Below are 15,147 nucleotides of genomic sequence, written 5' to 3' on the forward strand. Positions count from 1 at the left end.
CTAATAGACTTAATCTTGGCTACTGGAGAAAAAGGTCTCATCATAATCCACTCTAGGAGTTTGAGAGAAGCCCTTTGCTACCAGTCAAGCCTTATAAGTGTGTACATTACCATCCATGTCGGTCTTCTTCTTGAAGATCCATTTGCACCTTACAGTCTTACGACCTGGTACATTCTCAACCAAGTTCCAAACCTGATTGTCATACATGGATTGTATCTCGCTATCCATTGCCTCTTTCCATTTAGCAGACTCAGGGCTTGCCATGGCTTCCGCATAGTTGTTAGGTTCATCCAGACCTACTAGTGTCTCATCACTAATAAGTGTCTCACCTTCCGCAGCAATATGGAAACCATAGTAATGCTCAGGTACATTCCTAACCCTTGTGGAACGCCTCAGAGGTACAACTGGAGGTATAATTGGATCAACAGGAGGTTCCTCCTCAAGTTGACTGCTAGGGTTTGAGGTTCCTTCACCACTTGACTCTTGAAGTTCTTCAAGGTCAATTAGCCTCCCACTGTCTCCTTGGCTTATGAAATCTCTTTCTCGAAAGACAGCCCTCCTTGCTACAAAGACCACATTCTCACTAGGTCTGTAGAAGAGGTAACCAAAGGATTTTTGTGGGTAGTCGATGAAAATACACTTCTCGCTTCGAGGTTCGAGCTTGTCATGAGTCTCGCGTCTCACGAAAGCCTCGCAACCCCAAACCTTGATGTGGGCTAGACTAGGAACTTTTCCAGTCCACATCTCGTGAGGTGTTTTGGCAACCTTCTTTGTAGGGACCAGATTAAAGATATGGGTGGCAGTCTCTAAGGCATACCCCCAAAATGAGATTGGTAGCGTAGCTCGACTCATCATGGAACGAACCATGTCCAACAAGGTTCGATTACGCCTCTCAGCTACACCATTCAACTATGGTGTCCTGGGAGGTGTCAATTGTGAGACAATCCCACATTCCCTTAGATAGTCGAGGAACTCAGTATTAAGATACTCACCACCACGATCGGATCGAAGCATCTTGATGTTCCTGGCCAATTGATTCTCGACTTCTTGTTTAAACTCTTTAAACCTTTCAAAAGTCTCTGACTTATGCTTGATTAAGTAGATATATCCATATCTACTATAATCATCTGTAAAAGTCACATAATAACGATTAGCATCCCTTGTGGCATGTTTGAAGCGTCCACACACATCCGTGTGTATAAGGTCTAACAAACCTTCACCCCTCTCACAAGAACCTGTGAAGGGTGACTTTGTCATTTTTCCAAGTAAGCATGATTCGCAACTATCATCTGACTTTAGGTCAAATGACTCCAAGACTCCATCCTTTTGGAGTTGGCCTTTGCGTTTCTTGCTTATATGTCCAAGACGACAATGCCATAATGATGCTTTATCCAAGTTATTATCATTAGTAGAATCAATACACAATACATTATTTCCTAGGTTATCTACAACAGACACAACTTCATACACACCATCACAAGGTAATGCTTTAAAATAAAACACATTATTAAAGAAAGCATTTATTCCACCAGTTTCATTATCAAACGAAAAGGTAAAACCTTGTTTATACAAAGCATGAAAGGAAATAACATTTCTTGCCATTTTTGGCGAATAACAACATTTATTCAAATCTAAAGTAAATCCACTACTAAGCAACAACGTATAAACTCCAATCTTGGTGACAGGTGAAACTTTCCTATTCGCCATGATCAAGTTTATCTTTCCATACTCCACATTCTCACTTCTTCTTAGTCCCTGCAATTCAGAACAAATATGAATACCGCAACCGGTATCAAGGACCCAAGAGTTAGAATAGAGTGAATTATTAGACGAGATAGTGTAAATACTTGCACGGTTGGGTTTAACCTTCCCATCCTTCAAGTCTTGCTGGTACTTTGGGCAGTTATGCTTCCAGTGCGCCTTTTCGTGGCAGTAGAAGCATTCAGCCTCTTTGGGATCAGAAAGAAGGTGTAACGAAACCTTTCTTGGTTCCGCTAGAAGAGGATCCATAAAGGGTCTTACCCTTGGTACCCTTTGAAGGGTTCTTTCTCTTCTTCCCTCTACCTTTCCCGATTGCGAGGACAGGATGAGTTTGGAGTAGTAGCAGGAGTGGTCACAACCGAATTACCTTTAAGACCTAATTCTGCGGTCTTTAGGAGTCCCTGAAGTTTGCTAAGTGTAACTTCCTCCTTATTCATGTGGTATGTCATGCGGAATTGATCATAACACGAAGGTAAGGAGTGCAAAATAATATCTATTGCTAACTCCTCAGGGAAGTTCACATTCAACTTCATCAATCTATCCACATACCTTTGCATTTTCTACATGTGGCTTGTGATGGGTTCTCCATCTTTCATTCGGGTTGTGATCATAGAGGAAATGATTTCATATCGCTCTTGACGAGCACTCTGATGGTAGCGGTCCATCAAATCCTGGTGCATCTCAAAAGGATAGTAGTCCTCATAGGACTTTTGGAGCTCGGCTGTCATGGTGACCATCATGCTGCATGCCACTTTGGTTGCATCTCTTTCATGTGCCTCATATTCAACAAACTCCTCAGGAGTAGCAGTTGGCTTAGGCACCTTGAGCTCCTTGTCAAGAACATATTCCCTGTTCTCGTAAGGAGTGACCATCCTGATGTTTCTGATCCAGTCGGTAAAGTTGGATCCATCAAAGATGACTCTCCCACAAAGGTTCATGAGAGAGAAGGAGCCAGTAGGGTTTGAGCCAGGAGTAGCATTGTTGGAAGACATCTGAAAAGAAGAAAGTAAGTTTAGTTTAGATATAGGGATAGTCCTTAATAAAACGCCCAAATGTAATATTAAGGCTAGGATCCAATCACAATATATTATAACCTAGAAGAGGGATGCCGTAATCCAAGTTATAACATATTTGAAAGGTAGGTGAATGACGATTCACCAATTTCCACCATGAAAACGAAATATAAATTATTAGGTTTTATTTGGCTTTTAGAAATTCCTAGATTCTTTGAGATTCATTGAACTTTTCAATGACATGTTTCAATCTCGAGTGTGCCCTTCATGTTTTGTGACTGGGATACCGAGGATCACAAAACAAGGTGTGAAGTAACCATGCAAATTACTTGGTACCCTTAATGTTTTACACTTAATCATAGTGCCGGTAAATCACACGCGCTCCTTCCGACCTCATGAAAAACCTTAAGTCACCCTTTGCCTTCGTTGTTAAGTCCAAGTTAGTGTGCCGGTAAACCACACACGCTCCACCAACGACTTAAACAAGGTGCAAAATGTAATTTCATGGATTAGCACCTTATTCACATTTTTCCTAAAGTAACTAAGATTGGGAATTTATAAAACATTTAGTTACTTTATAATAATCATTATACTTTTAATGAGAATTTATAAGTCCTTGTCTTACCCATTCGGCTAACGACCCTCCACCAGTCAAGCAAGCGGTGGGTGAGAGTGGACACCCATTAAGTTGCCATTTTATAGGCAACAACCTTATACCCACCTTATATACCGGCTTCGTGAATGAGGCGTACTAGCGGTAAGACGAATTTGTTCTTATACATACATATATATATATATATATATATATATATATATATATATATATATATAATTATTAAATCATAATACTATAAGTATAAGGGTTGAATTTTAACTTTTAAAATTCTAAGGGTTGGAACTAAAGTTTTAATCAAGACTTTACTTGTTCCAAAACTTGAGGGCAAGTTTTGTAAACTTTCAAAACTTTTCATTTTTTGTAACTTATGAGTTTAATAAGGTATTAAGAATGAAGACTCTTCATTTTTATAACCCATGTGTTCTTTTAATGGTTTTAAAGCAAAGTGACTTTTGGTTTTTCCATAACTTGAGGACAAGTTATGGACTCCATTAAAACACATTATGATCATGAATTAATCTACCACATAGGTTACAAATAATTCCTATGATCATCTAAACATCATAAGAACAAGAACATGAATATGAACACTTTCATGAATCAAAACTTACATTTAAGACTTTGTAATTTTGATAACTTGTTGTTGTAAATGGATTAGTAAACACATTACACCATCTAAATGAGTTTTCAAGTACCAAAACAGTTTAGGGTAATGTTTCTAGTCCATTTCCAGCAACTAAAGTCGAAAATCTGCATTCTGAGGCTTCTACTCGCCGAGTGCATGAACCTACTCGGCGAGTAGGTTGAAGATACACATGAACTCGGCGAGTCCCCCCATGGACTCGGCGAAGTTCATCAGGCAGACAACAAGTTTTTCGACTTTTTTCAACTTTCTTGCACAAATAACAAACAAACAAGCCTAGGCTCTGATACCACTGATGGGTTTTGAGCATTCTAACACTTCCTAAGTGTACATGCAACCCTAATAACCTTGGATCTATGTTTGTCTAATTATCATGCAAAGTTGATTTCCAAGGCTATGATCCTATCTAGCATACATGGGGAACAATTTTAACTTGAATAATAGATAGAACTACATACCTTGTTGTTGATTTTGATCCTTGAAATCTTGTGAGCCTAGCACCCCAAGTGTGATGTCTCAAATGCTTCACACAACACCAAATGCTATGGAGTAAACTTGGAGAGAATGTATAACACTCAAAAATCGGCTCTAACCCTCAAGTATGCATGTCTATTCAAGTGTGTAGCCGATTTTGGGAGATACATGGTCTTTATATAGTGTTGACACATTTAGGGTTACACCATGTAAACCCTAATGTGTAATGACTCTTCATTTCCATGACCCATGGGTTTGTAACTCCCATGGAGCATCAAATGGGTCCAACCCAACTTGATTATCCATGGAGCCTTTTAGCCCACTATATAAGTTATGGATGATTTACATAATCAACCCATATATTTAATTAGTTATCTTTTGATCACCTAATTAATTCTAAATTAATTCTTGATCAAACTAATTAAATAATATTATTAATATATTAGAACTTATAATATATAATAAACCACAAGTGTTATTTCTCTCATTTAGTCTATCAAATTGCATGGTGTCATGCAACCGAAATGAACCATGCCGGGTTGGGTCAAGTACATACCATAAATAGTTATGGACTTAGACACCTTATCCAACAGTCACGGAAGAAATTCATGCAAAAGCTTGTAAATTTACGAGCTACTTGAAAAAATCTTTTAATAACTTTTTTTTTTTAATTTTCAAAAGCTTTTTTTTGTTATTTTTGTTAGAAAAACTTATTGAAAAAACTTCTATTGGTGGATGTTCCAAACGTTTTCATTGAAAAACTTTATCAAAAAGCGTGCACATCGTCGATGCTTTAAACATGAAATTAAAAACTACATAGACTTTGTATGTAAGTATTTGATACAAAAATAATTATCAATCATAATTGAAATATTATGAAATTTATGAATTGTTGCAAAAAGGATATATATATATATATATATATATATATATATATATATATATATATATATATATATATATATATATATATATATATATATATATATATATATATATATATATATATATATATATATATATATATATGAACAATTGACTCAACATTTATTCATTCTCAAAATGATCATCAATATGGAAATGAGATAGCTTAGGTTTTTGGATGATGTATAATACACGTTTATTAAAAAAAATTCCACCTCATAATTTGGAAATGTTTAGTTTCCACGGTTTTTAAACATTTATTAAAAAAAATTTCTACCTCATAATTTTGAAATGTTTAGTATCAACGGTTTTTCAACTACATGATGTCCTTTTATATCCTTGTATTATAATCTAACTTGTTTTTGTTATGCTTCATTAGTTTTTTGTTGGATTTTAGAAAATTTTCATATCTGTTCTTCATGTTTCGTGCATGTTTTTTAAATTTCAAAATAGATTTTTAATTTGTCCAAAATCAAATCTAAAATACACTTTATTGTAAATGTACTTTTGATTTGACGTAAAACTAGTTTTGAAACAACATTAGTCATTTACATATATTCTCCATAATTATTTATGTGGCACACGATAGAACTATGTTAAAATTCTAATAAGACTGGTACATATTGATGTATGTGATCCTATTGTAATATATAAAAATGATTAAAAAATGGTTGCTTTAACACCGTATAAAAAATGATAAAAAAAATGTCTTAACACCATCTTTTGAGGATTTTCTTCAAGTATGTAGTACATATTCTCAACTAACGACAATTGATGGATCATTGGCAATGTAACCATTAGTATAAACTTAGAAACATCTATATTGTGAAAATTACAAGAAAAACATTATGAATTTCAAAAAACACCTTATAGAAAGTAATTTCAAGAAAACACCTTATAGAAAGTAGATGTCGAAATAGAAAAAAAAAATATCAAAAACAAAATTCAGTAAGTTAAAAAATGTTAGAAAATATAAAAATGGCTTTTAAAAAACCTTTTCAATCAACCTTTAAAAAAAGAAGATTTCAAACTTTTCAAAACCACTGTAACTTTTTAAATTGTTAAAGACAAATCCCTTAAACATATATAAACTATAACTTTTTAAGTTGTAAAAGCAATTTTTATAGAAAATATGAAAATTGCTTTTAAAAAAACTTTTCAATCAACCATTAAAACCCCCTATAACTTTTTAAATTGTAAAAGACAAATTGTCTTAAACATATATAAACTAAGACAAACATTAAAAAAAAAAAAAAAAAAAAAAAAAAAAAAAAAAAACAGCTTATTACTTGTTGATTTCTCTCACCACAAAAACTAATCCAAATATTTTCTTAAAAAAATTCATTTTCTCACCACTATAAGTCAATAAAAACTTTTGCCTAAAAATCCATCTCAATTCAAAATGAAATCCAAAACAAACTCTAAGACAACATTTAATTATTAGAATAAGTGTGAAATGACGTAGTATGAGTACAAGAACATGGTCATTAGATGATTATTAGATTAAAAAGAAATTGTCACAATAAAGTAATAGAATTATAAAGTATGTTGCTATTTGTGAAATAAGAGCATTAAATTATTTGTGAAATAAGAACATTAAATGGTATGTTATACTTGCAAACCATAACGATGTAATTATTTTAGTATATAGTGAACCTTAAATGATAAATAATATATTTGGCTTTGCAAAGTTTGCATGACATTCTAGTTCAAAATATGCATCATTCCATTGAGATACAAAATAACAATTAAACATTTATGGTCACACAGAATTTGAATATTCAATCTCACCCCAAAAATTCCACAAAAAGAAACAAATGAGAAAGCTGCCTAAAACCCCAGCTTCTCAAAATCACAAGAAACCTTCTAAAAAACTTATACTCCATGCATTGCCATCTGCAAATGTCTGTGTTGAATCCCTTGTTACCTTCTCCTTTACAACACACGAGCCACTTTCCAAATTCCTGTCAAATACATGAAATGGTTAATGGATAAAAATGGAAACAGGATGCTCATAACAACAATCTAGATATGCAATGCAGTGTAACTAAGAATGTATAGCACTATCAATCTTGCAATGTGTAACTTGTACAATCAAGAGCTGGTTTTGTGCCACTTTAAGCTTTTCATGTTGCAGCTGTATTAACTTACTGGCTGGCAGTACTTGCACCAGTCAGTTCGGCCAGTTGCCATGGCATCATCAGAGATACTATTGAAACAATTGGACTGAAAATAACAAATATGATATGACAGGTATTAATCTACTTGCCCTAAAAATTGTTCAAATTTTCGTATTACAACTTTTCCAGTACTTGAAGAAGAAGTCTATGGATTCAACCTAAGCTCGAGATACGAAGTCATGACATAACTGGACTGAAAATAAACTATTACATACAAGCTCTGAACCACAATAACGCTCAATTGAGTTACGTATGAGAAAAAAAAATAGAGATCGAATAAAAACTCATGATCAAAGAAACAATACCTGCGTTGAAACTAACAGAGCGATTCGATGTTTCCAAACGATATGGAGAGAGAAATTTACTCCATGCCGATCCAGTGACTGATTGAACAACTATTCTATGTGAAATAGATGAACAGAAATGAAGTAGGGCATCTGGCTAGCGATGATGCACCCGGAGTGGCAAATGTAGTCATAGTTGCTTATGGCGAAACTGTCGTAATCACCTGCAACTTCCGGTAGCAAGAACTAGGGTTAGCGGTGGTGTTGTCTTATAACGGGCGATTAGGTTTTCGGTCCTGCTTTAAATATGAAATCAGAAAACATTGAATGTGAAACCGGACCGGACTTGAGTTTTTATGGGCCGTATATGGGCTGAACTTGGGCCAGGGAAAACTTATATTTCTTGTTAATTATTTTTCAGCAAATAATTACAAGCTTAGGAAGTTTAGAAATACTAATTAGATTATTATAACTATAAATCATAGTAATTAATATTTGGTATTTAGATTACGATGGAAAGTTATTTCGAATAATTAATTTTAAGTTGTAACAAAGATGTCTATCAAATGAGTTACATTTTTTATTTACCTCCGATTATTCTTATTTCTTTTAAAGATTTTTATTCACTTTCTCACCGACATTATCAATTCCTCTATTGGCAAAAAACAGAAATTTTCAGAATTATAAATGATAGCTTTTAATAAGTTTGATACAAACAACTTATAGAAATTTTATTTTATCTTATTGAAAATAAATAACCATTTAAATTTAATATTTTCTAGAACATGTCGACTTCAACAATTCCTAAAAATATATTTTCTCTATATACATTTATTGGTTATATCTATAAAATAGTGAAAATATGTTTTGTTATTATATATTTTATTTTGATTAGAAACCGAAACTGGATAAGGAGAAACAACTATATTTTAACGGTTAAAAGCAAAGTATCTTTATCAATAGACAGTGACAGACACATGTGGAGCAAATGGGGTCCCAGGTCACTACTTCAATTTTGTCCACAAGTGTAAAAAAAATTATTTTTTATTTTATATAAGTGCACCTGCTGTCCAAAAAAAATTATAGGAGCAACTCTAATGTTTAAGGCTAGGTAAGTCCACCACCAAAGAAATGAAATATTAGCTCACATCCAACTTAAACCCAATACCCAATTATTTAGTTATGGGTGTAGCCATAAGCACAATCGTACAAAGCAGGAAAAAAAGAGTTCATCTCTGCCTCTATGTGAAGTTGTGACGGAAACATCAATAGGAAAAGAAAAAAAAATTCCAAAAAATATGTACTGGCAAATGTAAAATTTAAATATTAAGATGTAATAATCGGTTTAATGTACTATTACTTTAAAAAAAATTATGTTATTATATTTGGACAAATTTTTTTTGTGCCACTGCTATTAAAAATGTCTGCGTCCGTCAGTATCAATAGAGATATAGTTATATGATTAATTTGATGATATATTTTTTATAGTTATTTTATTATACTTTGTCTTAAACGGTTCGTAAAATGTAAGTTAACAATGAACATGACAGAAACACAAAAGAACATGGCCATATACTTTTTTATTTGGTAAGTATGAATCCTATAGTTCTAAGGTCATCCACAATGGGAGTTGTATGATGATTTAATGGAATAAATGTGAATATAATATAGAGGAGAGAAAGAGTGGAGTTGAATGACCATTGAACGGTGGAATGAAGTTGTAATTGAAAATTTATTAATTTTTTAAGAATTAAAGTGAATGTGTATATTATCTTTCCTAGTTGGAAATCTATACAACTCTCCATGGATTTAATTCATTGGAGATGACCTAAGATCGAAATGTGGGAAACGCTCCTATTTTTTGTGGGACACAACATTCTTTCTCTCACTTTCCTTTCCTTCCCCTAAACCCAAGGAACGAGTGAGAAACTTCTCTCACTATTTTTTTTTAAATATATTTCTTACAAATATTATACTCATTATATATATATATATATATATATATATATATATATATATATAATTTTTAGTAGGTATATAATTTAATAAGTATTAAAAAAGGTAAAAAAAAAATTGGTCAATAGTAATAGAAGATAGAGTGAGGGAATGGGCTCCCTCATCTCCTTCCCTCACCACCTTTCCCTCAATCAAGATGTGGTGTTCAACTGAGAGGGAAAGCTTCCATCACCCTTTCCCTCGCCCACACCGTCCGACCTAATATTAGGATGATCTGATGTCATCAAAAAATCAACCTATATGAACTTAGTTAATGCCTCGATAGACAAGGTTAAAGCATGTACGTAACAAAATATTATCGAGCTATAAACTTCCATATTAAGAAATAAAAATATAAAATTCACTTATATTCTTAAAATATATACGGATAAAGGTGGACATAATCGTTCTCGTCGAACCTGCTGAAGTCGGTGAAGCTGTCGAACCCATTGTAAAGGGAGTTGTGATCTTGCTGAACCCATCTAATCCAGATCCCTCCCAACATACTTTTCCTACTTTCCTTCTTTGTTTCCAACCTCCAGTAGTTTCTTGAACCCACAACACTCCTCTATTTCTCTCTTGATCTTCTTATGTCGATCCCTCTCCTCATCAGGTCAAACCCGCTCAACCCCTCCATCTCCACCCCACTACGATTTCGTCCACCCTAACAAATTGTTTTAACTTAACTTGTAAGCAATATGACCGTAAACAAACCTAACGAACACGAACAATGATTGTTCATGTTCGTTCATTTAAGTTGTCCGAATAAACAAATGAACACAAACGGATAAATAAAACGAGTTTTATTGTTCATGTTCGTCCGTTTAACAAATTACATTATTCATGTTCGTGAACATGCTAAACGAACATAAATGAATTGAGATAAACAAACATAATTGAGCATACATGAACCTAGACGAACATATAATATATTAATATAATCAAACACAATTGAGTATATATAAACATAAAATGAACTTAAATGAACAAACATAAATGAATGTAAACGAACAATATAAACAAACGTTCACGAACATAATTGAACAATCGTGACCATTTTCATGTTCGTTCGTTTAACTAAATGAACGAGAACTTATGTACATGTTCGTTCATTTATTAAATAAAACTAACATAAATGAACTTCTGACCAAACGGTTCACAAATAATTCGCTGAATGTTTAGAAGTACTGATCATATGTATAACAAATTACCATTATTTATTACCTTTTTGGAGATGAAGGAAGTTACAACACACTTGTATGTTCAATCAATTATCTTTGTCATTAGAAAAAAGTGTGTAGATAAATACCACTTTGACCGATTATTGCATGTTTAGCCGATTTACATGTTCAAAAACACAATTAAACTCATATTTGTTATTAAAACACCATTAAGCTCATGTTTGTTGTTAAAAAAACACTGGCAAACTCATATGTGTTTACATGTTTTACTATTAAACTAATTTTTTATACACATTTAATAACTTTCATCTTTTATTTTCCGGTCATATTATCCGACAACACAACCATATGTGAATACACCTAGATATCAATCGTAGAAAAACAAAAAACATCACCGAAGAACTTAAATGGGTCACAACGAAGCTTCACATTCACACCTAGGTTTTATTTGACAAAAATAAATTAGTTTATTGTAATTTACTGTTATATAAAACCACAAAAATAACTTATTTTAGCTTATTAACTAACTTATAAGCTAGCTTTTGATAAGCTACTTAGAGATAGTTTTTGATAAGTTTATAAAACTTTTTAAAATATATTTCAAATATGCCCTTAATTATATCTATCTTTTTTCTTTTAGTTATACATCTAAATGTCCATTTATGTCACATTACATTACAATAATACAATCTAGCTTATAAACTAACTTTTACCCAACATTATTTATTTATAAGTTAACTTCTCAACTACTATCTAGATTTTCAACTAAAAGGTAGTTTTTGCCAAACATTGTCTTACCATTGATACCATACATGCAATGTTCAGGACCCTTTGTAAACTTCATTGAGAACCATACAACAATTAGATTGAAATTTCATTACTCTCTGCCTATGGTTTGATATTCGTTGTGTACCAACAAATCTAACATGAATAAACCAATTATCGAAAAACTATAACTTCAGATGATTGTCGAACGAGTTGAGCCCAGGTAGGTCTCGGTAGATTTTGGAAAGCAGCCAGGTGGTAACGTACTGCTTCATGCATATCAACGTTTGGGTAGTTCAGCGTTTGGGCGGTATTATTTTTGTGTTTTGGGTTGCAAATACGGACGAAATAGCCGGGTTATTGGAGAGTGACATGTCAATTACGGTGGGATTAGCTGAGCCTTGGCCAAGTATAAGTAACATGCAGAGACAATTGGGCTTGTGACCCTGAATTATAGTAGGGACCTCAGGTTATTGAAAGATGGGTAGCTGGTTGAAGGATATAGTGGGCTGGGTCCAACGAGGATGATTCAGTATGAGTGGTCTGCCAGGGATTCAGACTATCTCGAGACATTAGATTCAGACGGAGTAGATGTGATCTTGTTGTGAGAGATTCGTTCATCAACGGATATTAGGGCTTTACGTAGATGGGACACAGCTACCCTGGGAAGGCTAGGGTGTACCCAGAATGGTGACCATATTACTTGAGTGGTTTGGTGCATAAGAAATGGTAAGAAATGATTTCGAGGACGAAATCTAATTTAAGTGGCGGAGAGTTGTAACACCCGTTTATTTATTAAATAAATAAGTAAAATAATGAATGAATAGTGGCCCTAAAATTAATAATTATATACCAAGGTGTTAGTTTTGGGAAGACAAATGCCTTAAGTTGGATATTTTGGGTGCTAAAGTATAAGTTCGAGATTTATTTTGTAAAGATTTTAGAAGGCGGGGGGATATTTGGTAAGTATTAGACTTAATATGTAAAGGATTTCAGGAGGCAGGGTTAAAAAGGTAATTGTTGGATTTGCTTCGTAAAAGATTCTTAAGTGGAGGGCTATTTGGTAAGTTTTTGGACCTAAAATGAAAGGAAATTATGGTATTAGGGGCTAAAGGGTAAATGTTGGATTTAATTTGAAGAAAATTATGTGGAGGAGGGACTGAACACGGCCAAACGGAGTTAAGTTTGAAATGGGACGGGGGCTTATAACCCGTTACCATGCTCATAACCTTAAACCCTAATGAATGTATCAACCGCCACTTTCCTTCCTAACCTCCAACCGTCACCTTCTTCGTTATTCCGATCAGGCGAGACCGGCGAGTTCCAGCCGACTGCTGCCGCTGCTTCGCCATCCAAAAGCCACATCCACTGCCGGTGACGTCGTGGGCAGCCGAGGGAGATCATTGAAGACTAGGGATGGGAACGTAAGCCATTTCCACTCCCGTTGAAGATGTCGCGGTCGCTAGATGTCGCGACTGCTCCTTTCCAATGTCACCCCCGACAGTTTTATCGCTACCACCACTCCCACAACTGTTCCACTGCCATTGTTAGCCGTTGTTGTTACCACCCCAAAGGGGGCTGCTGTATGTGTTCGTGTGTGTTTTCATATCTCAGCCAATGTTGTGCTTGTTTCAGTCGTTACCGCAGGAGTGAGTGGGCGAAGGGTTGGCTGGAAAACGCTAGAAGGCTACCATGGCAGCCAACCACGGTGGTGTCGCCGGGAATGTGTTTTTCTGCCGCCACAAGCCATCGTGAAACGTGGTTGTGGGCGAGTTGGGTTGTTTGTGTTCACTGGTTGTGATGTTATGAAGCTACATGAGCATTCTGGCTGGAGATTTGAAGATAGACCCCACAACCACCATCGTGAGGTGGTGGCTGCCGCCATTCGCCACCGTCGGGCGCAACTAGGTTGTTATGTATATGTGGTTGTATTAGTGTGTGTGTGTGTGTGATTATTTGGCGCAACTAGGTTGTTATGTATAATTGGGCCTTGATGATCGGGTTATTAATGGGCCATCCAAAGTCAAGCAAATAGACTAGAATAATTTAATGGGCCTGGGGTAAGGCCCATGTACGGGATGTGGGCCCAATTTGGAAAATTGGGCCATAAATGAGCCATAGTCTGGGCCTTAATGATTATATGATATTGGGTCATTAGAATGTCAAATGTGGGACTGGAATAAATGGTTGGGCCTTAGAGTGAGACCATGTAAAGGTTTGGGCCCAATTTGGAAAATTGGGCCATATGTTGGGCTTTGAGCCATAGTTGGACTTTTGGGCCTTTGGATTGGGCCTTGGGCTTAAATAAGCCAAGCCTAGGGTAATGTAGTAATTATCCAAATGTGTATTATGGTTATGTGTTGGGACCCAATTATTAATTGGGTGTTGCTTTGGTGTTGACAGTTCGGGAATCTGTCATCCAACAGTTGGGGATTGAGCCTGCGAGACTTCAACAGTGTGGGATTGTGTCTATGGGACTTCAATAGTGTGAAACGAGTTACCTTCCAATAGGGGTGGGTCTAAGGCCACAATGTCGGCCCACCAACAGGGGTAGTTGGTAGATAATTATCTTTGTGATAATTATCTTGGTATGCTTATGTGATATGCTTATGTGATATGCTATGTGTGTCAGTGGTATAAGCAGGGAATAGTTCTTCCCTGACTCGGTCGTTAGGATCGAAGGGTAGGTCAGTACCCCAGATATGCCTGACTGTATGATTATATCATGTTATTATATGGTAGTGGTAGGGGTGAAATAGTCCCCGGTTACCAGTTAAAAGATACCGATGGCGGATACCGGTTGAAAGATACCGAAGGGGTACACATAACCTATGCAATGCTTATCTGCCTGTTTATTATATGCTAGTATATGATTAGCATGTTTATGATGTTAGTACGTGATCAGTATGTTTATGATATATTATTATGTGATAGTGGTAGGGGTGAAATAGTCCCCGGTTACCGGTTGAAAGATACCGATGGTATTATGTGGTATGTGGTATGATGGGGGAACTCACTAAGCTTCATGCTTACGGTTTACAGTTTTGGTTTCAGGTGCTTTGTTTTCAAAGGAAAGGAGCCGGCTTGGTCGCAACGCATCACACTATGTTTTCCGCACACGAGATCCATGGGATTACACTCTGATATGGGTTCATGATATTATATTTTGATTATTAACACTTTGATTTTATGTAATAACTCATTTAAAAGGAAATTTTTGGCCTTGAATTTTGGGACGTTACAGTCCCTGGTGGGCGCGAGACTTTCACCGGGGCGCTAGCGGGAGCTGAGTCCGCTTCTCTTGGCTCGGC

General features: G+C 35.2%; 1 long non-coding RNA gene across 1 annotated transcript; it reads right to left on the reverse strand.

Annotated features, from left to right (window-relative positions):
• Nucleotides 1-7,133: 7,133 nt before the first annotated feature.
• LOC111900502 (uncharacterized) lies at nt 7,134-8,189 on the reverse strand. The gene is made up of 2 exons (XR_002853230.3): nt 7,917-8,189; nt 7,134-7,395 (listed from the first exon to the last, which is right to left on the reverse strand). It is a non-coding gene; the product is annotated as an uncharacterized LOC111900502 (long non-coding RNA).
• Between the last annotated feature and the right edge of the window lie 6,958 nt (nt 8,190-15,147).

This window comes from Lactuca sativa, chromosome 7 (genome assembly GCF_002870075.4).
Source record: "Lactuca sativa cultivar Salinas chromosome 7, Lsat_Salinas_v11, whole genome shotgun sequence".
Classification (NCBI taxonomy): Eukaryota; Viridiplantae; Streptophyta; class Magnoliopsida; order Asterales; family Asteraceae; genus Lactuca; species Lactuca sativa.